Consider the following 25,932-nt stretch of genomic DNA (forward strand, 5'->3'; position numbering starts at 1 on the left):
CCCACCCAGGGTCCTGAGATGTTTACCCTCTTTTGTCCTCTGGATTTAAGGTGGACAAAGAAATGAATCTTGATGCCTCCAGGCAGACCCCAGTCAGATGACCACCCCACTTCACCAAATATCTGAGGGACTAACACTCACTCTGGTCTTGTCCACACTAGGACCTAGCATCTAAAGAATATATAAACCCCAGAACTGATGTTCTCTCCATCCATGCTGTCCCCATGGAGGAACAGCCTTTCCTTTCATGCTGTCCTCCCAAGGAACTGCTCCCCATCTTGCTGTTCTACCTTGCTATCCCCCTGGCCACTCTCAACATTACTTTCTAAATTAATAAATCTCTTTTTGTTTTTAAGCTAAGTTTGGAGTCATTGCATGCTTGCAAAAGGTATCCTTCCCGAACCCAAAAGGGTTCCATGCCCATAACAGATGGGTTGCTCCAAGGTTCCCTTTGACTGATTTGAAGGTTTTGGACAACTTGATATCAATTCTTAAAAGTTGAATATTTCATTGAAACAACTATTTTAGAAAACAAACAGGTGAAAGAAGATAAAATTATAGACACTGGACTCATATTTTTTATACGTTTCATTTAATCATCAGGTACTGTTTCACAGTCACCAATGCTATTTAAATATCCTTTTTATATATTCAAATACCCTATCTAAATATGAATTAGTAAAGCATACATGAAAGTGTGGCATAATGGAGAGGGAACTAACCTGGGAGTCCAGAAGACTCCAATTCAAGTGTGACCTCTGAAACATATTAACTGTACGTTCTGGACATCCAAGTAACTAAGATGGTAAATTGCAGAATAATTGTCAATTCAAATTGGTAGAGGTCATTTCTTTGTTGGGTATTCCTTATATCCTTTCATATTCTTTATATCAATGGTATCTCCCTCACATCCCAAAACTCCCCAGACAAAACAGGAAATTATTATGAGGCATGTTTGAGAAATAAGGTATTTTGTTTAATCAGAAATACTAGCAAATACAGTTAGGAAATACCTGATCTGGGTTACAGGGTCCTCTGGATACCCTAAAACTCCAGAGGAATCCCAGGTCAAGGAGTACCTGAGGAATTCCCCATTCTTGCACCCCTGCCTCTTAGGCTAAAGAAAAGAACAAAAGGAATTGTATGATAAAAGAAGTCTCTGAGAAATGAATTTCCCCTGGTTTCCTGATGAGCACAGATATGCACCTTCCCTTTGCAGGTCAGACATCAATTCATTCCCCTAGATATGCAATTCACCCTCCTTTGTGGTCAGGGCCACCTGGGGTTTTCACCTCACCCCTTATACCACCCCTACTCCTGTTTCTGGTCCCCATAAAATATAAAACTCTGTATCAAGTCACTTCATGGAGGCAGACCTTTAGCTGAACCTGTCTCTGGTCATTCAATTTACATTCAACTTAATACATTTCTCTATTTTTTAAAGATAATCATCAGAGCCTGTCATTCCTGAGGGAGCATCCTTCCCCAGCCAGGCTAATCTCCAGCTCTCCCACAAAATACAGTCGATCAGATTTAAAGGATTGAGGGTACACTTAAAAATACTTAATGCTGAATATAATTTGTTCCTTACTTCATGATTCAGAAAACATGTTGTCAACATGGAAATCTAGAGGTCCCCAGTTTATTTAGTTTGAGAGTAGAAACCCCAGGTTTTGACCTTGTCACTGCATGATTCAGAAACCATGTTTAGATCTTCTAGTGCTTATGGGCCATCATTATGAGGATAAATTAGTATTCTGGAAAAGTGAAGATCTGCTTAATAGAGATTTCTAATTAGTAAGATGTTGGGTACACTAAATTATAAGATCTTTGAAAACAGTGACCTTGTTTTACTTTTTTTAAGGGCAGGGAATTGTGTGTGTGTGTGTGTGTGTGTGTTCAATGTGAGGCAAGGTGCCAAGAACATAGTAGATGCTGTCAACTAGAAAAAAAAACAGAACTATTAAATAGTCAAAAATCACTCTTTAATCAAGGGAAAAGGGGTTAGCGCTACTAATAAGACAACAGAGCTGCTTTCCAAGACTGCACAGAGTCAAGACGCCCTGGTCACCAGCCCCTGGGAGTGCCACCGACTTGGAGTCCGAGGAACTAAAGAATTTGGGGAACCTATATATCACTCTAGATGACCTGGGGGGTTTAGGATTAGAGGGACAGTTGATTGACTTTACAATGGTGAGAAAGGAAAATGAGGAGTTCCAGACAGGAATAGTGTGGGGCTGGGGCTCTACAATGGACACAAAAGGGAAAGACTCTGCCTAGGGCTGGGTCACCTTGGTCTTGGACCTCAGCCTAGGGGGTAGAAACCATAGGGACAAAAGCGATGCTTAATATTGGATGGGATTAGCTGTTCCCACCCAAACTACCAGGAAGTTCACTGTCTGGTGAAGTGGGACCTTCCCTCAGAGGGAAACCTCTCCTGTGACAAGGTCAAAACCTGGGGTTTCTATACTCAAACTAAATAAACTGGGGATCTCTAGATTTCCATGTTGACAATGCTTAATATCTGTTAAGTTAAATTGAAATTTAATTATGTCTCTTCCAATCCTGCAACCTAATGTAGTGCTTTGAAATAGTGCGGCACTGATTACATGATCATAACTTCAGAGCTGGAAAGGACCTGAGGGATAAGCTAACCCTTCATTTTATAGATGAAGACACTGAAGAATGGAAAGCTGTATCTAAAGTCACGTAGGTAGTACTGGTAGAGCCCAGGTCCTTTGATTACAAATTCATGGTTTTTTCCATTCTATCATGTACCAACTCTCTGACATTGATGATGTAAGGTACATATCAATAAGACAAAAATCTCAACTTTTATTGATACCTGGAATCATCAGAGACATCAGAGATTGGGGCCTATATATAACTGGCTTTTACATAGCCATGCATTTATTCTTACTTTGGAGGTTCCTTGACTTTTTAATCTAAAGGGAATGACAGAAATAAGGTCACACATAAACATGAACTTTTAAAACACATGACTTTACACACCATAACAGAAAGAGGTCTTCCTCCCCTTCCCCCCATTCTTAAGCATCTGGATTTTATTTTCACTTAAGTATTTTTTCAAATGTGCTTCTGACATGCATTTGTATTCTGTATGAGTTTCCATTCTTCTTGCATAATGAAAGTCAGAATATTTCTTTCTTTCACTGAAGTTTTGAGGATTGACTATTTGCCTTCTTTCACCCTTTTACCATTCTGCCTCTCTTAGCATTCATTTTTCCACACTCTATGAATAGAGGCTCAAAGCCTCTGGGAATCTTGTTGTCAGCTATATATACATAATAAAGGGAAGCATTTGGGATGGGAAAGGCATTGCCTAGTTGTAAATTCCATTTTAAACTTTTGTTCCTTGACTTCTCTCTGAACTTTCATTTGAATGGTAGATTCAAAGAATCCTAAGAGGGAGGGAGGGGAGCTGAACTAAACCCAGGGGCCTGAGACCTGGACAGCCCTCTGCAGTGTGCTGAAAGGGAATCTAGAGACAATACTATTGCTAATAGTGAGAGAAGTGAATTTGAAAATAAATTGTGTCTACCATCTCTACTGACCTGAATGGCTATTCTTTGTTCAGAAAAACAAAATGGGAGCATCTGGATGACTCAGTGGATCAAGAGCCAGGACTAGAGGCTAAGAAGTCCTAGGTACAAATCTGACCTCAGATACTTCCTAGCTGTGTGATTCTGGGTAAGTCACTTAACAATCATTGCCTAGTTTATATCATTCTTCTGCCTTAGAACTAATAAACAATATTAATTCTAAGACAGAAGGCAAGGGGTTAAAAAAACAAACAAACAAAATCAAATAAAATCAAAACAAAACCAAAAAAACTTGGCCCCAAAAGGAAAGGATGCATCTTCTGGAGGGAAAAAATGGCTCATACTCCAAACTCTGGAAAGGGTTAGATCTCCCTAGGTTAGGGAAGAAAAGCAGCTGAGGATTTTTGATCCAATAGCTACTGGGTATGCATTTGCATAGGTCCCTAAAAGAGCTCAAATTCAATTAAATCTCTGGTCTTTAAGCTACAAGATGATAGAGCTACTTTCTTAGAGAAGGTAGCACCTCAACTGAGGATGCCAATGAAAAGTAAGAAAATGGAAGCATGGAAAAACTTAAAAACTCTGTGCTAAGTAGAGTCCTGTATAGTAGGGGATTATGTTCCTGAAGAGCCCATATATGAGGAGGTTCCATCAGATGATATCAATGGTCCTGTTATATCAAAAACTTGGGTTGTTGTTCTCCCATGTGTATACCCATCCATGTGGGCACCCTGACCAATGTGTTTGCTAACTATGTTCACTCTTCCAACTGGGTATATTTGTGGGAAAGTGTGACCCAGGTTTCTGGGGAATATGTTCTATTAGTACAATCCTTAGACTAGTGTGACTTTTCTTTGGTAAAAGTAAAAACACCAGTGAAAGATTATTAACTATTTTTTTTAGTAGCTATGGAGTCAGCATATCTTGAACCTGGGATAATTTTTTTTGGGGGGCAATCCTGCCTGCAACCCAAATTGTTACATATTAAATTACACCTTGATTAATCCTCTGAAGACTGCAAAAACATTTAGAAATTATTGTCTTTAACTGGATTTTATGGGTAAATGGGGAGTCGAGTTGAAAACTCTCTTTATCATTATTGTTGAAACTTTTAAAATGATTTGGTACATTACTAGTCCTAGTAAGGATAGTGAACACAACTAAATCTTACTTTTATGAGTCAGGATTTTTTAGTACCTCAAGGTCATCATAATGAAGGTAAATTATCATTGAATAATATCTTGAGATATTAAAAACACAGATATTGTAGTAATTCCATTGTTTTTAGACTTCTAGAAACCCTAGCAATCTTCTTTAATTTAATTGTTTTAGATTTTCATTTTTTCCATGTTTACATGATTCTTGTCTCCCTCCCCAGTCCCAGAGCTGACAAGCAATTTCACTGGGTTATAAATATATTATCATTCAAATCCCATTTCCATAATAATCTTTTAAAACCCAAACCCCAAATCATATACCCATACAAACAAATGATAAATCATATGTTTTTTTTCTGGATTTCTACTCTCATAGCATTTTTTCTCATAAGTCTATAGTGACCCCCCATGGGAGTCCTATAATATTTATCTGTGGGTAATAACCTGAGGTGGGGAGAGGAGGCTAAGGAAATGGGAGAATAATAATGACTCAAAGGCTAGAGTTGAAACACATGGGGAGTAACAGGAACTCCGAGGAAATAAGAGGAATAAGAGAATAGGTGGGGAGTATCAACCCCTTGATACTCCTATAGACAAGAGAGTCTGAACATTAATAGGAAGCTTCGGGGGCGACAGGGGTCGCTATGAAAGGGGGAGAGTCTCAACTCCTTGGTGCCTCCTATAGACAATGGAGTCTGAGCATTAGTAGGAGGCACTGGGGGCATCTGTGTTGCTAGGAAAGAGATACAGTGAAGCAAGAGAGGTAAGAGGAGAGGAGGGAACAGAGGGAGAGAGGAAGTGAAGGGAGAAAGAGCTAGTTAGAGAGCTAGTCAGAGAGAGCTAGTAAAGGGCTGGTAAGTGTGCTTGTAAGAGAGAGTTTCCCGCTAGTTCCCCCAGTATTTATTGAAGGTTTTTAGGAATGTGGATCAACGAATACGTAACATGACACAGGTTTTTAACATTGGTTGAATTGACAATGACGAGACCAAAGAGGTGGGGAATTATCCAACCAGTGGTTTGCAAATGAGTGTAGTCCAAGCAGAGCAATATCCAAATAGAACCGCTATGCTAGTGAAAGTACTCTGAGCTGAGGCAGCGTGGCTGCCAAGACTCAGATCATGAATTTGCCCCATCCTTTGCTAGTGCTTCCGCCTGTCCCTTTCCATACAATGACCATCAAGAGGTCTGACCATGTGTCTGGTAATACAATATCAATACATCAATCATACTTCCCAGTTGCCAACATGCTATGCTACAAAGTCCCTCCGAATTTTCCTGGATCATTGTATTGCTTTTAGAAGCAAAGTCAATTATATTTGATCATCCCACAATGTTTCAGTTACTGTGTATAATGTCCCCTGGTTCTGTTCATTTCACTCTGTATCAGTTCATGGAGGTCTTTCCAGTTTTTATAGAAATCCAGCAGTTCATCATTCCTTATGGCACAATAGTATTCCATAACTATCATATACCTTTATAATATCAGAATGAAAACTACAACATAAATACAAAATAGATCTTGTTCTTTTCTGAATAATGATTACCCAAAGAAAATAGCAGTTTTCTTTGGAGGATCATTTCCTAGGAATTTAAGACAGCTTTCTTTTATTTCTATTTTAATTTCACTACAGTTCTCAAATAGGTGAACAGCAAGATGTTTGCTTCCTTACCTTTCATTATGATATCTCATTGGCTTATATTATCTGAACTTCCTCCCACATTTATCTTCTATTTGTTACTTTTTATTCCTACAGATAGCTTATCTAGGTAGATATGTGTAACCTTGCCCAGAAAAGTTATGCCGGTATATTTTTGCATTGTTGGCAGGTAACCTGGTACTGGATCATGAAAAGTACCCTCTGTCAGATGGCCATTTCCTCTGCATTCTTCTTCTGTTCTCTTATACATTTATTTTCCTTGGTAATTGTATTATTCTATTCAATCTTTATGTACAACTTCCTATATTCTTCTCCCCAAGCCATTTATCCCTGTCCAAAAATGAGGCAAAAACCTATAAAGGTGAATTTTGTGTAGAGGTAATAATTCCTAGCTGTGTCTGCTGAGTTGTTAGAATTAATGATGAGACTGATAAGCAAGCAATCTTTGTCATGATAACTTTGCTAGGTGGGAATGCTTTAGCCAAGTCCCATGAGGTAGAAGCTGCTCAATGGAAATTATTTGTGGAACTAAAGCCAATTAACTTGTGCTTTATTCACAAAAGATAGAGATATTTCAATTCCTTTTCTTGCTATCATGGGGCACCTTAATTTGGTTGAAAGTAAATCAATAAATGATAAGACATCCCACACACATTTGTTCTTGGAACTCGAGCCATGCTTGTGCATGCTCCGTGCACTTCAGAGGCCCCATACCCGTAAACACAACCATCTGTAATTTTTTCAACTTTAATACAAAGTCAATCAATCAATCAACAAGTATTTAAGTGCCTGCTATGTTCCAGGCACTGTTAGATGCAGAGAATACAAGTACAAAGAATGAAACAATCCCAATCCCAATGAACCTACAATCTAATGAGGGAGGCAACAACTATAAGAGTGAAAATATATGCAAAGTTATTAAATGAAAGGCAATTTGGGAAGGAAGGCACTAAATTCAGTTAAGATTTTATGCAGAACTTGATTTTTCTTCAGAAAGGTGGAGAGAAAATCTGTGAGTCACAGTTCAGGAGGAAAAAATCTCAGACCTGATAGATAACAAGCCCAAATCAAAGAATGAGAAATGGAGTGTTATGTATGAGGAAGAGAGACTTCAATCATATTCCTAATAGGAATTAGGGGAAGGGAAGCAAATGAGAATTTCAAATAATGCCATCTATATTCTCTGAATTATCATATTATCTATCTAGAACCCTCAGACTTTCAAATACATTTTCTATGCATTTATAATGAGGTTTTCCAATAATTTCCCAAATTTCTTTGCATTAGTCTTATGCTGCTCCTGTATCATACCTCTGGCATATTCCATTCAGTTATCAAAGGGTTCCTCAATGGGGTAGTTAGACTATATCTTTCCTCCTTCCAATTCTTAATGTCCCAAAAGAACATACCTGTTTGAACAGAGTCCTTTGCTATAGGGTTGGTATATTAATAATTTATACTCCATCTTTAACTATAACTACTTCATCTGGTGGTTCAAGGGTTGGCTGATGCTAGCACTATATCACAAACTACTGAAAATCCTACATGAGCCATTCCAGGTAATGTTATGCTCGATCAACATGCCCTTCACTTTTTCTCAGTCATTTTCTTAAGGAAAGTTTCTTGTTTTCTAATTCTTGAGTGTTGTTATTGTTATGTTACAGTGCCCAAATGCTCCCATTAGCAGCTGTCTCTTCAGTAAAATAAGAATGTATCATTGTTTCAAGCAGTGAACATAACACTATTATTAATTTCTCTGTTCCTGTATTTTTTGGATCACATTTTAAATGTCTTCATGTGTTCTCAACACATTGTAAAAACCACACAATTTCATGGTCAGCAGAATCATGACATTTCCACAACCAGTAATCCTTGGTTCTGGTCCATTTCCATGAAAGAATGCCAAGCTCCCCACCTCAGGATAAGTATGGCAGCTACTAAAACCAATACTAAATCACAATTTGTACCAACAGTTCAACAATGTTAATAAACAAAACACTTCGATGTATTTGACACATGATAGTATGATAATTATTTTATGGTAGTTGATCTTATTTATAAAACAACAACAATAATACAACAAAAACAACATACACAAGGCAACAAATGTTGGGAAATTTTATTACCCATAATAATTTAAAAGACAAGAATTTAAAAAATATGCCTGCAGTAAATACTAGGGTGTCCAAAACTAGAAGTCACAGATAAACTTTTAAAAGACAAAAGTAATAATTGGAGCAATGCACCTTACAATGGAGCACCCAAAAAAGTTGCCACAAGTTCAAAGAACCATATTGATCTATATCAACTGAAAACTTCAGCTTATGAAAACTGATCAATTTTTAAATTTTATTAGAAGCCAAAGAATACATTTGCTCCAAGCAAAAGCATTTAATAATAGAGTATACAAAAAAAATTACAATTGATCATCCATCTTGCCCTATTTCCTCAGACATGAAGTATATGTTCTGACTGATAAATTTGCCATCAGTATGAAGAGTAGATCTAGGGATCATTCATAGGACATACACATAGGGAACATATGTGGACCAGGCATTGAAGGGGAGAGATAATTCATACCTGGAATGCTATAAGAAAACCCATATATTAGTGGTATCATCAGCCACTTTCTCCCAGGGAGCCAACCTTCTGGGCTTCATTGCTTCAGGCAGGGGGTCCCTGATTGACATCTCAGTTCCAGATTATTAGGGTGTGTTACTAAGAAAAACTCAAAACTGGTCAGGGCAGGTTGACAGTTCTTTACAGCAGAGTATGTCAGATAATAGCTCAGGGAGTTGGGAAGGGAGAATATGGGGTGATGGGGAGGGAGTCAGCCAGAGAAAATGATAAGAACCCAGAACAGCAACTGCAATGCAATGGTTGCTTTGGGGCACTGACAGGTTAAATGACTTGTCTTATTAGAGGAAAGCCTTAAATTCAAGTACTGCCATTTTAAAGACCAGCTCTATTCTCTTTGTTGCAGTCTCTCAGTTTCGTGAGTTATAGGTAAACAAAATCATTAGGTATGTTCTTTATCAGAGGAGCACAACCCACTTCTGAATTCATACTTAACCCTTCCCAGTTTGGTAATGGTTGCCAGAAAATAGACTCTACTGACATAGAAACTAAGATCACTTCTATGTCAAGATGAAGAATCAAAGTGGGATTATAATAAATTAGATGAAATCACATATTAGATGAATTATCACCAGGGCCTATTTTGGAAGCTTGGCCACTAGGTCATGTTTACTTTTGGCCACAATTCAGGAAGTATTTGTAACCTGCGTTGGTGGAGGTACTATGTGTACTAATGATATCACAATTTCTGAAGCCCTGAAGATGAAGACAAATAAGTTAAATAGATCAATACCATGACTGGGTAAAAGTGGGACATAATCATTGGAATGTAATTTACTATAAATAGGTCTGAAAATGTATTGAATTAGTTTAGTTATTATTTTTTGTTTTTCCTCTCTGAGGGGCAGGTAGGTGGCTCAGTGGATAGAGTACTGGTCCCAAGAAACTATTTTTGTGACCCTGGAAAAGTCACTTACTCATATCTCCTTCAGTTTCCTCATCTGTAAAATGAGCTAGAAAAAGAGATAGTAAACCACTCAAATATCTCTGCCAAGAAAACCCTAATTGAGGTCACAGAGAGTTGGACATGACTTAAATGACTGAACAACAACAGTAACAACAAATTTCCAATCTGATCAAACAGCAGAATAGGAGATAATGTTGGAGTTTTAGCCCTAATTGCAACATATTTAGAATAGCTTTACAATTTGAGGAAGTTCTGTAAGAGGCCAGTGAAAGACTGCTTAATGTAGATAGAGCTTCTACTCACTCCACAGAATTCTTGAACCTTGTTCTAATAAAACTTAGAGAAGAAAGAAACTCTAGGCTCAAAGAGACCACATTTATACAAGTCCAAGCATACCTCAAAACTTAAAATATATTTGAAAAGTTGGGCCATCATTCAAAGTGAGAGTTAATTGCATATATGCCTAAACTTTTGCTTTTACCCTAAATACTTAGCTCTTTAAAATTTTAACAGATGAAAAGAAGTACCTAGTACCATGAAGTCAGAAAGCAATTTGAAATAATTATGCAATAACATAGATGTGTGGGCTTATTTTAAATTATGGTAGAAAATGTCCAATGCTTTCGAGCCAGTCATTGAATACCTCCTTTCCTTATATTACAAGAGTTTATTAGCATAATTATTCTATTCTAGGTTTTATGTAAGATTAGGGTTCTTCCAACTTTTTTCTTTTCCTTTTCTTTATTTTTCTTTTCTTTTTTCTCCTTTCCTTTCCTTTCTTTCTTTTTCTACTTTGGTAAGGGGAAACTCATTTTTATTTGTACTTGAGGTCACTTAGGGGAGCATATTGGATGAAAGGGTGATCATATCGAAAATAATGAACCCTCTGAGGCAAAGCTAATTTAGACTGCTGATTGTGAAGGCTCTGCAGAAAGGGGGTTACAGTTCAAGAAATTTTACCTTTTCAGCCAGCTAGAAATCCTAGTAAACTTCATGAGGATATAGAGCAGTGATGAAGAACTTATCACACGGGTGCCAAAGATAGCATGCAGAGTGCTCTCTGTGGGTACAAGGCCACTCTCTCCCCCTTCACCCAGAGTGTATTACTAGAAAGGCAGGGGACTCAAGACAGAGCTGCTTCCTTCCCCCTTTCTATCTCACCTGATGACATTTTTTCACATCCCCTGTCCCTCTGCCCAGCAGCCCAATGGGAACATGTAGGGGGCAAGGTGAGTGACTCACAGGTGGCAGAGCTAGAGGGGAGCAGAGGGCTGTGATCACTCCCCTCCTCCTCTCTAGGCTTGCTGAGGACATTCATTCCAAACTTCACCCATCCCTCTACCCAGCAGCATTAACGGGAGTGCTTTCTCCCTCCTCTGTGTGGGGTAAGAGGGAGGCAGGGCACACTGGACACTTGATGGGGGTGGGGGGGCATGGCGTACCCTTTCTAAAAGGTTTGCTATCACTGATATAGAGTATAAATGAGTTAGGTATTGGGAGTATCTACCAGCTTGGAGAGTTACCATTTAAAATGTAAACATCTACCTTAATTATATAAGTAAGTCCCTTGATGGCAGCTAAATTTTTGTCTTTGCATTTATAAAGAAACTTAGAACATAGCAGGCACTTAATAATTGCTTATGTATTTGATTGATCTGCTAATTGGGGAGTCATGAGTATGCTAGGATAATAATATTGAAAATAAATCACATGATACTCTGTAAGACTACAGTTAATTCTTTAGTTATATCAATAAATACATTTGTTTTATATCTTATTCAGAATTATATTCACTTTGAAACATACTTAGCATTATTGCCTTTTATAATATTCTGCACGTTCTTGAATTTAAACATAAGTCAAGATTGAAATATGCATCTTGTAACCAATATTATAAAACCATTCATCCTCCTATCATTTATACATCTTTTTAAAAATAACATTTATGAAAAAAGTCACTCTTCTAAATGTAATATTATGCAGGAGTATGACATTTTCAAATTAGGAGATAATTGTTTTAAACACTATCAGTTGATTGTTTTCAGTAGTTCTTTCTTAGGAATCAAAATAGTTTAAAGATATGGTCACAGTACATGAATCATCTAAAATTGAGCAGTTACAGAGAACGTCAATTGGATTGCATGTGAACTGGGGGAAAATTTTTCCCCCTTACAAAATCTGAAGTTGATAGAAGTTGTGGAATTTTTTCCACCTTTGGTGTCCCCTCTCTGAACTCTAAGTAAAACACTTTAAAACCTAGATGTGGGATCACTGAATTTCAGACTTTGAAGTGCCCTCAGTGGCTGCCAGTTCAATCTGTACTTGCAATATAACTAACTCTCTACAACACATCTGTCAGTGGTCATTCAGTTTTTGCTCAAGATTTCTAATAAGGAATACCCTACCACCTGCCATGACTGTGAATGGTCATTATGCTGTCAGTCCAGTAAGACTGGGAGGCCAAACCTCAAAACACTCAAGTAGCAGCATAATAGCCACCTTCAAATATTTCACTGCGGATCTGATTCAAGATCTTTGAGCTGCTCTGGAATCTCTGACCTACTCCATTTCTGACCTGAGCTGGTTCACCTCTCTTGAGGCAGCTGAATGCCTTCTTCTGCAAGCTCATATTGGTTCCATGCTTAGGGTAGGCTTTGGCCTTTAGTTTAAAACTCCAGAAATGGAAACTCACCACTGAGCCTCTCTGTCACCAGTTACTATAGGAGCATACTACCATGTTCTTAAGATTTATCACTCTCTGCCCAGCCACTCTTTCATGCTTTGTCCAGTCTTGGGAACAGCACCTGAGTGGACCACCAGAGACTGGGCTAGCACCCTGTGGTTGAACTTCTAGCCCTTCCATGGGAGAGTTAATTCACATAGTTTTGGAACTTGTTAGGGTGATTTAGGGAATGGGACCAGATGGATAGGCTTGGACCAGCATCAGGAGATTAACAGGTTTGGGAAGGCCAATAGAGCCCAGTGCAGGCACACACAGACCACTCGATAGCAGGGTTGGATGCTGGATTTATTAAACAAGGAAAGGTGAAATGGGAATTTGGGATAACCCTAAACTAAGGTCAACTACCTACACCCTCCCCCCAGATCTAAATATCTCTTCACAGAGATTTCTTCAGAGTGATTTTTCCCTACTCTAATCCTCTCTAATTGCCTAAATCCCCAGTCTCTAATCCTGGCTAAACTACAACAAGCCTCCTCTTGGCTGGTTTTAAGGAAAGGGTCTGTGTAAGCCTGATAGGGCCCAGGGAAGGTCCCAGATCCAAAAGGACCCAGGCCTGGTCTCCCAATCAGATGCCAGGTGGTTCAGGATCACCAAGAACCGCTGAAGATAAAACCAGCAAAATAAAAGTAAAATCAGCAAAGCAGGTAGAGCAGCAGATAGCAGTGCAGGTAGGGCAGCTGGACAGCAAAACAGCAAAACAGGAGAGAGAATTCAGGGTAGTATAAGGTAGTATCAGCCACTAAGGAAAAGCAGGCTATCTCTAGGTCAAAACCAGAGAAAGAGCCTGCACCTCAAATAACTGACTCTGCCTTACTTTTCTCCCTGCTAGTCTCTTGCCTCTGCAACTTGCTCTAACCTTCTCTTGCTTATAACAAACTCCAGTCCTTTAGTGGAGTATTGGTGAGAGAGTGAATGAAAACCCATGACCTGTCTAACTGGCTCCCAACAATGCTCCAAGTCCCCTGGAAGAAGAATCAAAACAACACTAATAATGCTATCATTGCTTCTGTAAAGGGCATGACAACAATCACTTAGGACTCCACTGTCCGCCCCCACCCCAACTCCCTTTCCTGGGCACCATTGCTTAGATTTATTTTCTCCTATATTTCTAGAAGGCATGCAATTTAAGGATAAGGATGTATCACTCTGGCATTTGTGTCCCCAGCATTTAACATCATGTTTTTTTTAATTTTTATTGCTCTATTCATTCTTTAACCTAAGCATTCTTAGCTTCTTTCCTTACCACATCTATGAGGCAACTCTATTATTGACTTTTTGCCATACCCAGTTATCCTCTTTTGGTCTCTTATCAACATCTTTATTAAGTGTAGTGTCCAGAACTGCTCATAACTTTGCAGATATAATCTAACCAGTTCAAAATCTAGGTGACTGGTAGGCTATTGCCTCTTTATTTGTAGACACAGCTCTTTTCTGTAGCTTTTGATCCATATCCTTATTCCAAGTGCTTTTAAATATGGAAACAGAGATGCATCACATTCTAGGCACTAAATGTCATTGCCCAATTTTCTTGCTGGAAATGATACCTTCTCCCTGTCATTTTTGACTTATGGTATTTTACCAGTTTGCTCAATGACACAATTCACAGATTTCTGGAAAACATGTATGTAGATGTAATCTGACTTTTCATTATAACTTTAAAAAATAATTGCACTGTCAGGATGGGGTTCTGGTTAATACAGCAATAAAACTTATCTATCTGGCTGATATTTAGCTTATTCCGGGAGGAATTTTGATTCCTTAGCCTGTTATATTCCAGAAAAACAAGTTTTCCTAGAGCCCTTTCTGAATAACACAAGCCCTTCCTTGTTCTCTAAGATGCCCGGGTGACAATGAGAAACTGGCTTATCAGATCTTACATGAGAACAACTCCCATTGTAATTTTACCCCAAACTGTGAGTAGTCAGCCTGCAGACCTGCCAACTCTGTACATTATTTAACCTGGAAACAGGAAATGAGGTTAATGCCGCTGAACACTGAAAAACTTGAGGTCTACCTCAGGCTGAAACTAGATTACCAATAAGAAACATTTCCAAAGAATCCTGAAAATGCTAAATTTACCTACTGCTGGATCCTGCTGTTTTAACCAATGATGAGCCAAGTCCTTTGGTTTTTGCCAAAAGTTTGACAATAGTAATTTGATCCTCCTGAAGGGTCCAACTTACAAAATTAGCTGTTGTTTTTCAATATATCATTCTCTACTTTCAATAGTTTTATGGATAAAATTCCTGTTATTAATTCATGTAGATCCTACCTTCTGATAAACTTTCTGGCCCTTGAGCCTTTCAACACTGCAAAGGCAAACAAAACAGCACAAAAGAGAACACCATTTCAAGGAGCCTGCAGACTGGGCAGTGTGCAACTGACTTTCTTTAACTTTCCCTCTGAAATCCTAGGATTGGTTTGTTTGGCTTTTAGATGAAATTTCTCTCTGGGGATCTGGGGAATTGTGCTTCCCCCCCCCCCTCCCCCCGGGAAGCAACTAGGCTAGCTGTATCAGGTGCACCTCTAATTTCAATGATGGAAAGATAACTCTCTGGGCCTTTGAAAGGGAGCAGGACTGGCCTACATCCACAAAGCAGGTCAAGCAAATTCTAGTGCTACCAGGACAACGGACTGAATTTCCAGGTTAAAAGGTTCTTGCTGCTTCACTCTTGAATAAGCATGAAAAGAATGTAAGTAATTTTGCAGGCAAATGTCTGATTGTCCCCAGCATTGATTAAAAAAATGATATGTCCAGAGGTCAAGAGTCATTATGGATGCTTGCCTAAGCACCATAATCTTGGCAGGAAATAACTTACCTGGACTCTAAAGTAGTTTTTCAGGGTAGTCCTTTTGGGTATCTGATCTCTCTTTCTTTTTGGTGATACTTATTAAATTCACAAAAGTAGAGAAAAAACTATTAAATAGAAATATGAAAGAGAGAGATTTATATACATATATGTGCATATATAAATACATTTATATATTTATCAAATGATGCCTTCTCTAGTGTAGAGAGAAGGAAGGAGATACCCAGAAACTTTAATGTAACAAACAAAACAAATTCACATAACAAACAGCCTTTCTGCTCAATGTCTATGTTTTTTTTTTTAATATATCCTGTAATTTTTAATCTACTTCCTTTTTACTGCTATCTTGGTTCTGCTCTCCCTTACCTCAAGATTTGTAATATCAAGTCTAAATATGTCTCTTTGCAACATCTAACCCATTACTCCCAGTTCTGCCATCTGGGGAATATAACTAATCCTCCTTCTCCTCCTTTTTCTCCTCAGCTGCCCTTCATGTACTTATATTACTTCCCTATTCGAGAAGCTAGAGCAATTCCTTATAGAAAATATAAACTCCTCCATTTGGCATTTACAGCCTCCATATCCATTCTGGTGCCAAGGCCTGTGGATTTCACCTTTGTAACATCTCTTCAATACATTCCCATTCTCTCTGGCATTGCCACAGTAAGGGCCCCTCATCACCTCCTGCTTTGATTACTGCAATATCTGCTGGTGAGTCTGCTTGCCTTAAGACTCTCCCCACTAGAGTCTAACTTCCATTCAGCCATAAAGTGATTTCCCTGAAGATCAGGTCTGATCTTGCCATCTGCCTACTCAATAAACTTCAGTGGATTCCTATTGCTTCCCGGATCAAATACCAAATGCTGTTTGACATTCAAAGCCCTTTTATAACCTAGGCTTCTCCTACCTTTCCAGACTTCTTATACTTTACTTCCTGCCATATACTCATACAGACTGTGCCATTGGTCTCCAGCCTCCATGAACAAGATACTCCAACTCTTGGCTCCAGCTATTTTCTTTGTCCTGAAACACTCTATTCAGCTTTGCCTACTGTCTTCCTTGGCTTCCTTTACATCCCAACTAAAAATACTTTTATTGAAGGTCTTTTATTACAAGGTCTTTTATTAGAAGACTTCCTTAACTCCTCTTGCCTTCCCTCTCTTAATTACTTCCTATTTATCTTGGATAAAAGTCTTTGTACATATTTGCTTGCTTGTTGTCTTCCCCATTAGATTGTAAACTCTTTGAGCACAGGGAATGTCTTTTGTCTCTTTTTGTATCTCTGGAGTTTAGCATAGTTCCTAACTCATAGTAAGCACTTAATACATGTTTATTGATCAATTGATTAATTAAAGCTCTTCAAAATCTGTCTCCAAGCTACTTTCTGGGCCAATTTCTCCCTCTCTCTCCACAGTTCTCCCCACATTCTACATTTTAGCCAAGGGGCTTACCTGATATCCCCTAATAACATTTCCTGTCTCAACTCTGTGCTTCACATAGGCTTTGATCCTTGACTATAATGTTCTCTCTCTTCATCTCTGCCCAATGGAATTCTTAGCTTCCTCAAGAGTCCCAGTTCATGTGACTTTTCTGGCAAGAGACTTTTCTTAATATTCAACCCCCTCCATCCCCTTTTAACATTGCTCCCATTTAGCTGAAATTCCTTGAATTTATTTTATATTTACTAATCTATGCACATGTTGTTCACCCCAAAGGAAGGTAAGCTTCTTGAGGCCAGTGACTGTTTTCTTTTTTCTTTTTCTAGCTTCATTACCTGGCACTGAGCCTGACACATAAAATGCTGAATAAATATTTGTTGGACTGAATTAATTGAATTGCCTGTTACCCTTTCTACTCTCCAGGAATTTATGGCAATCTGTATCAATCACTTCCTAATTTAAGGTACCTGTCCAAGCTTTGGAAAAGTTTTTCTGTAAATTGTTGCAAAAATCATTCTCTAAAAGAAAACCACAGAAGGCATGGCTAAGAAAGTTAATTTAGCATTTCTGGTGGCTGAAAGCCCATAAAGCCTTAAACAAATGGCCTAGGAGAGAGAACAAAATGAAATATTATTTAATTGTTGGCTGTTCTAGATCTACCTTCTCTGGAAACATGGTTTATCTGACCTAGAATTTCCTAAGGCACTCTGTCTAGGGTTACACATTTAAGCACTTTAAAAAGCTCTAATTTTATTCCGGAGATAAGCAGCTCAAGAAAGCCAGTCCTAAGGTTTTCCCCTGACAACTTAAAAATAAACAAATAACCCAAAACAAAAACAAAATATACTGAAGTAGAGGAAGGGAGAGGGGGACTATTAATGTAGGTCACCTTGAAAAGGAATATAAAAACTAGGACTGACTGAGCAGCCCCTGGCAAGTAGGCACTGTGAAACAAAGGAAAATAAAATAATTTGGAATGGAGGCTACTGCCAGGTGCCTTCCTCTTTGTGTTATAGTTCACATGTAATAAGCTTGGGGAGAAGGGAGGGAAATAAATCATTGCTAGATTACATTTCATGACCTCAAACAGATATCATAAATGTCTATAAAGGCAAAGGAGTAGAGATTGGATATTTATATTAAATATCACTGTGAGAAAAGTCAGGATCACAGGCATTCTTCTGGGCCACACTGATGAAATGCCCTATAACGCAGATGATCCTTTTTTTTAAAGGTGATATTGTGATAGAAAAGGAAACTTTCTGAATTGTTAATACTTGGAAGATTGTGTATTCTGAAAAGTATTTTCAAGGATCAAGTTCATAGATCACATTGCTTTAGTTAAGCTTAAGGGTTTTCTAAACCTACCAGAGCATCATAAAGTTGGAATGGATTTTAGAGATTATTTAGTCCATCTCCACATTTTACAAATGAAGATATAGATGTGAAAATGTAAAGTGATTTGCCCAATGACACACAGCTAATATGTTTCAAAATGGGGATTGGAAACCAGTTTCTGACTCCAAACTCAGGGTTATTTATATTGCACTTTTAAATAATCTTAATTAGAGTCCTCTGATATCTCATTTGAAGTGAAAGTGATTTCAAATTCTCTAATCAATCAATTAGCAACATTTATGAAGCATCTACTGTGTTCTAAGATCCTTGTGAGGTGATGGCAATTCAAAGAAAAAAGATGAACAGCTTCTACTCTAACAAGCGTCTATTCTATTGCTGGATAAAACAAATGCCCACATATAAACAGAATTAATTTTTAAAAATATGAGGGAATTTTGGAAAGGAGAGTACCAGTAGCTAGAGACATCAGAAGCTGTGTCATTTAGAGCTAAGCCAGTTGAAAATAAAGCCTGTCTGTAATCCAAAGATTGATCAGCCTAGATAAGCTGTGAAAATCTCAAAGTTAATTAATTTTTTTTTTTATCCATAGCAACTCATGGAATAGTTGACTAATACAAGGGGAGGATAGTAATCTGCCCTGGTGGAAGGAAAACCCAGAATTATGAAAGCATAGGTCATAGGATCAAAGAATCTAGAGATGAAAGGGAGCATAGGGATCATGTTTTAGGTAAAAAATGGTGTATACAATTTGTTTCCTTCAAGTTTCCCATATTTCATTGGATTAGAAAACTGGAAAGGAACTTATGGCATAGAGTTCTTTTATGGTCCAATCCGATCAACTCACTGGAAACAGGAGAATCAAGCCTTTTTTGCCTACCTAGTCCACACCTTAACTGAGATTACAAAACTAAAATGAAATCCTATTTAAGAAGATGACGTGGTTTTAAGTTTTAAATATATTGCTCTATATTTCAATTCTTTACAAAATTAATAATAGCTCGCTAATGAATACTAATTGAATATATTACTGGTACTTTTCCAGTGGGGCTGTTTTTAGATAACACTTCTTTGAACCATTTCCTTTCCCTGCCTCTATTAAGTGGCACATTTCAGAGAATACTTTCCTAATTTAAAAAACAAAACAAAACTTGGAGAAAAGTTAATAATACTTTTCTTTGTTAAAATAAGGGAAATAAAGTATGTTTTCTATATAATTAAAGCCTTTCTTTCTAGAAAACAATTTTCCTGCTACATGGTGTATTTTGGATGAGTAGAAAAATTTGAATGAGTCAGATTTGCAACAGAAGATGAAAGTCTTCTTATTCCCTAAATGCAATGGGATCAACCTGGCAATTTATTTTTTTAAGTGATAAATTATTTACTTTATAGGCTGCAGAGTTCAAAGAAAATGATTTTTCCTTTATTTTATTTCTATATTTATTGAATTTTCAAGATTTAGTAGCTTCTCATTTTTGTTTCCTAAAAAAATCATTAAGGGTAAATCTATATTTAGTCAACAGTTGAATGTCAGTGACAAAAATAGATCCTTTTAAGCATAATTACATAACCAATGACTAGAGCAAAAGTAGAAATGTTTGAGCTCAATTCTATTTTTATTAAATTTTTCTGCCTTTTAAATATACATCAATCCAGTGGTAATACCTCATCATCATGTAGAGATGACCTTGAGTATTTGAGGGCATATGTGAACACAGCACAAACCCTATAGGTTCTACTAAAAGCTAGAGAGTTTTATATTTTAAGCTTAATTGATAGATGATGTATCCATCATCCAGGACCAGGCAAGAGGCTCAGATGCTCATCAGCAGAAGGTTGGTCTTGAAGTGATAGCTTTTTTTTTTTTTTAATTAAAACCCTTACCTTCCGTCTTGGAGTCAATACTGTGTATTGGCTCCAAGGCAGAAGAGTGGTAAGGGCTAGGCAATGGGGGTCAAGTGACTTGCCCAGGGTTACACAGCTGAGAAGTGTCTGAGGCCAGATTTGAACCTTGGACCTCCCGTCTCTAGGCCTGGTTCTCAATCCACTGAGCTACGCAGCTGCCCCCTAAGTGATAGCTTTTTGTTTGTTTGTTTTGTTTTGTTTTTGCTATAGCAACACACAAGCCAATCTTCTAAGAAGGAGAAGGATTATAATCTGTATAAGTGGAGGGTTTACATTTACCAGATGAAATTCTTTCAAGTATTGAAATAAGTGAAAAGCAAATATATACTTAAGTCCTCCTTCTCTAAAGGTCTCAAGTATTACACTAGTGGAGCCAATGCCAATCTCTGGAATATGGCAACATACCATTTCTCAAATGATCACATCAGCTTTGACATATAGCAGAGTTCTGATGTAGACATTTAACTATCCTGGCAGGATGTTGACCATGAATCAATAATGTCCAGAAATATCTCCATAGTTTCTTCAAAACCACTTATGGTCTTTTAACAAATGTTACTTCACAAACTCTTAGGAACAAAATTTCAGAGTTGGAATGAAGCTTAGATGGCGAATGATTTATCCTATATCTGAAAAAAAAATCCCCTGTGCATGTATTATACCTAAGAAGGGGTCATCTTTGCTTTAAGACTTCTAATAAGTGGGAGAACCTTACAAGGCAGCTCATTCCCCTATTGGGTATTATTTTAGGCATAGCTATATCAATCAATAGATCAAGGTTTTGGTGACTTGTATTTGCAATCTGAGGACCAGTTTCTCTGAATATGGAAAATTCATCATCAGGAGACTGGTCACAAGGTGATCACCTCTTTGGCTATGGCAATCCAAAAAACAAAGGCAAATAGTAAATGAGTCTTAGTCCTGTGCAGGCTTCTTCTATTTCTGCAGTGAATTTAATGCAGTGCTAATAATCACGCCATTTAAAAACCATGTGTAATTTTCTCCTTAATTGTTGGCACTCTAAATGGGAGGGGAACATCATGACATAATAGCTAGAAAGCTCACTGCAAGGCCAGGAAGGACATGTACCTCTGAGTCATACTGGTTGTGTGATGCAGTAAAAGAAAAAAGTTGTAAATTTCTGATATGTCCAAGATTCTGTCCTAGACTATGAGGACCCAAATACAAAAATAAGACTGTTCCTGTCCTGAAATAACTTATATTTTACAAGAGTTAGTTTCATTGTACACCTGAAGAAATACTGTGTCATAGGGAGAAAGTTGGGCATCTTATTTTGAAGCCTTCATGGAGAATATAAACAGAAGTATCATTATGAAGATAGTTGCATTCCCCCCTATCCCCCAACAAGCTATGCAGAATTAAGAAACTGATAAGATTTTAAAAAAAACTCTTAAAAACTAAGTCAATGTCCTTTGGCAATGACTTTGGTTAAAAAGAATTTTCAGGGAATGAAGGTAAAAATAAAACCATGTTGTTAACTATGGCTCTGAATTAAGAAATAAAAAGAGACCAAGGACTTTTGGACTAATCAGAAGCCTCATGCCTGTTCAGGGTGGATACTTACTCTAAAAAGTATGCTGGAAATGTTGAGCACCAAACTTCCAATATAAATGGACTGTATCTTAAACAAGGCAGAAAATAATTTGACTAAGATCTCTCATCTCTGTCTGCAGCCAATCCATTGATTAGGTATAAAAATCAACACAAAAATGGAAGAAAAGATCAAGATAGAAATAGATAGATATTTAAACAAGTGTAATGTGGGATTAGTCAATGAAGGCTCCATCCTGGAAACAAGCTGATCAAATGCATGTGCTTCCAGGACTATACTCATAGATAACCTGTACATTCTCTAATATGAATTTCAGAACGCCTCCATTCCTAATTATCAGAAAATTCCAGAAGCAAGCTTCAAGGATTGAGCCTCCTTGGCCAGTCCCCAGTAACATTTCAGTTTATGTCTTATAATCTTTCATTGGTGGAAGAATGAGGAAGCTGCGGGGGAACACCTCCTTTGCAACTCTCTGCAATATGTCTAAGACAGAACTCATGATCTTTCTGAACAGACCCTGCTCCCAAACTTCCCTGTTTCTGTCATGCGCGCTACCATTCTTCTGGGGTCATAAATGTGGAATTAGTTAAAAGTCTTCCCTTTCCCTTTTGTTCTACATATCCAATCAGTTACCAGATCTTATTTTTCTACTACTGTAACATTTCTCACATCTTTCCCCTTCTCTTTTAACAAAGTCACTACCCTAACAGAGAGCTTCATCACTTCTTGCCTGAACTATTGCAACGACCTAATTGTTCTCTCCGCCTCAAGACTTTTCCCACCCTAATTCATCTTCCACACCATTGCCAAAATAATTTCCCTTACATACAGATGTGACCCTGTAGCTCCCCTCCTCAGTAAATATCAGCGGTCCCTATTGTCTCTAAGACAAAAAAGAAACTCCCTTTGGCTTTTAAAATCTTTTACAACTTGATTCTAACCTCTTTCCAGTCTCATTGAACCTTTCCCCTATCCTGCCCTCTGTAGCTCAGCCAAACTGTCCTCTTCCTTAACACACAGCATACAGTTTCTCAGTTCTATATGTTGCAGTAGCTGCTCCCTATGCTTTAAATTTCCTCTCCTCTGGCATAAAATCCTTAACTTCCTTCAGGACATAACTAGAGTTCCATCTTCTCCAAGATGCCTTTCTGATTTCTCCAGTTGCTATTATCCTTCTCTCATTAATTACCTTGTTTTTATATCATAATTATTTTGAATATATTTAGTCTCTCTTTATACTTATATGTGTATATGCCATCTCCCCTGATAGCCTCTTTGGGGGTTGAAATTTTTAAGCGTTTTGTCTTTTTATCCCCATTGTTTAGCTTAGTGTCTGGTACCTAATAGACACCGAATAAAAGGTTGTTGAATGATTGATTGAATAACTTTAGCTTGACATATTTTAATGATGTTTTGACTATGGAGAAATTAGAAATGAATAACAGCAATGACATTGGCTCTGATTATCACCATTTCTTAAAATAGTTTAACCAATATAAAATAGTCAACTCAACCAGGAGGATCTAAAAGAATAGAAACTGCTTCAGCCAGCAAATACTTCATGTACTCATCAAGTTGGAGGCATGGCCGCCAAGATCAATGCTTGTTTAGATTATTAGATTACTATGAATTCTGGACCAGCACTCAAAGGTTTTCCCTATTTATACCTCTATCTCTATCTATATTCATATATCAACCTATATAGCTATTTCAATATTTATATCCAAATCTACATGTATAAACTTTGTTCGTAACCATACCTTTATCTACATGTATATCTATATCACTAGCATCTCTATAGAATACATTTATATCCACACGTAAATGCTATCTTTATCTGTGGCCACATGAATTGAACTTCCCTTAAGTTCCCTGATATGTTTATAGTTCAAGACAGATTTGATGCCTAAATCTCTTCTTCGATCTGTCTCATGCCTCCTATCTCTTTACATCTCAGAAACTATTCACTTAATTTAAAACGTACCAACCCAAAGTTTGCTCCCATTAGAATTTTTGTGCTCTCATTTGATTTTTCAACACGTGTACTTACTCAGGCATATCCATAGACCTCTATTTCATTCCTACTATGTAAATGAGCCAAAATAAGTAGAAAATAGACTTGGATATGGGAGAAAATGGGGTGGAGTGTGCCAGGTTTGGGGGCAAGGCTAGGCAAAAATGCACTTTCTCATCTAAATATTTATTGTTTTTTATTTAGATAAATAGATAATATTGCTCTAATGTTATCTGAATATTTATCTAAAATAACATCATTCTTTTAGATATCCAAGGATGATACAGTTAGATATAGCTTGAGGCTGTGGTTTTGGTTTCCTCTAGAATCCAAAAATATCCAAAGAACCTCCAGGTGCTGGTGGGATTTGTGTGAGGCAAGCTGTGAAAGAAGCACAGGAGGCTTTGTTTCTGTTTGCATCTTTCATTAAACAGATTTCAGGCCTACATGAAATAGGAGCAGGAACTGCTTGTCATTTCCACAGTTGAATAAGCTTTTAAAAACCAAGAATACATGAAGTTCAACTAAGCTATTTATTTGTGGACCAAATGAAGGCACTGCATTGAGAGAATATTTATTTTGTATGAAGGAGTTTCTCAATTATCTTTATATTTGGTGCTCCAATCAGGTAATTAGGTGATTTGTAATATAGGAGAATCCTGCCATGATATTACTTTTTTTTATTGTATGGCTTTAGCTCTAATATAAGTCATTGGGTCATAGCAGATAATTAGAAAGATTCAGTTTCCAACTCTGGTATATTGGGTATGCCATTCAACCTCTGTGGGCCTCAGTTTCCTCGCCTATAAAATGGTGGTGATACCTGTAAACTACTCTTTCTAGTGTTTTTTTTTTTTCTGATCAGACATTTTATTTGTATTTTACTATTCATGACTCCATTTGGAGTTTTCTTGGTAAAGATACTGGAGTGGTTTGCCATTTCCTTCTCCATCTTATTTTATAGATGAGGAAACTGAGGAAAACAGGATTAAGTAACTTGCCCAGGTCATACAACTATTAAATATCTAAAGCCACTTTTGAACTCAGGTCTTCCTGACTCCAGGCCCTGCCCTCCCTAACTGCCTCAGGATAATTGTAGAATATAAGGTAATTTAAATTTCCAGGGAGCTGTAAATGTCAGTTATTTTCATTATCAGTCAAATCATATATAGTAATTTAGCTATTGTGCTTTAGGGAACAATTTGAGCATAATGGAAGAATTTTGAGTTTGTTTAAGCACAATTTCATCTGTAAGAAGCAGTGAGAATGCAGAAAACCATACTACTTCATTTGAACCACAAACTGAAACCCTTCTGATACCACAAGCAAACTTTTTCAAGTTAAAGTTTGATATTTATTGTATATCTTTTGGTAAGAGCTTTGAGCAGAGGAGGGTTTTTTCTACATTCACATACCCCCTACTCTTTCCCATATCTTTAACCATGGACCAACCTAGTCATCAAGTTAGTCATTAAGCACATACTAAACATCTATTATATCCTAGGCACTATGCTAAGTTTTGGGGATACAGAGAAAGGCAAAGAGAAGTCTTTGCCATCAAGGAGCATATATTAGACTGTGGGAAGTAGCAGTGAACAAGAAGTTCAAGACATATTCAGAATTTATTGTTGTTAAATAATTTCAGTCATATCTTACTCTTCCTGAACTCATTTAGAGTTTTCTCAGCAAATATATTGAAGTGGTTTGCCATTTCCTTCTCCACTTTATTTTTACAGATGGGGAAACTGAGGCAAACAGGGTTAAGTGACTTGCCCAGTCATACAGCTACTAAATATCTGAATACAAATTTGAACCCAGTTCTTTCTGACTCTAGGCCCAATGCTTTATCCACTGTACCACCTAGCTGTCTCTACCTGAAAAGTACATGGAAAATAATCTGAAAGGAGAAGTCATTAGTAGCTTGGATCTCCAGGGTCTGGGGAAGATCTTCTGTTGAGAGTAGGTTTTGTCTTGATGTAAAACAGGGAAAGCAAAAAGACTTATATGAGAGACATCATGAATGTAGAAATGACAGTATTTGATGATAGACTATATAGGTTCATGTAGGTGAACCTATGGCACGTGTGCCAGAGGGTACTATTCTCTTTCCCCTCTCTACTATGTCTTAGGACATTTCTCTCTTAACCCACCCCTCTGCCCAATGGGAGCA

At 37.5% G+C, this 25,932-nt stretch overlaps 1 long non-coding RNA gene across 1 annotated transcript in view; it reads left to right on the top strand.

Annotated features, from left to right (window-relative positions):
- The first annotated feature begins 3,421 nt into the window (after positions 1–3,421).
- Positions 3,422–25,932, top strand: part of LOC103092995 (uncharacterized) — a 59,491-nt gene continuing 36,980 nt past the window's right edge. Inside the window, exon 1 of the long non-coding RNA XR_008917763.1 lies at positions 3,422–3,711. This is a non-coding gene — a long non-coding RNA (uncharacterized LOC103092995). The remainder of the gene's footprint in view (positions 3,712–25,932) is intronic.

This window comes from Monodelphis domestica, chromosome 3 (assembly GCF_027887165.1).
Source record: "Monodelphis domestica isolate mMonDom1 chromosome 3, mMonDom1.pri, whole genome shotgun sequence".
Classification (NCBI taxonomy): Eukaryota; Metazoa; Chordata; class Mammalia; order Didelphimorphia; family Didelphidae; genus Monodelphis; species Monodelphis domestica.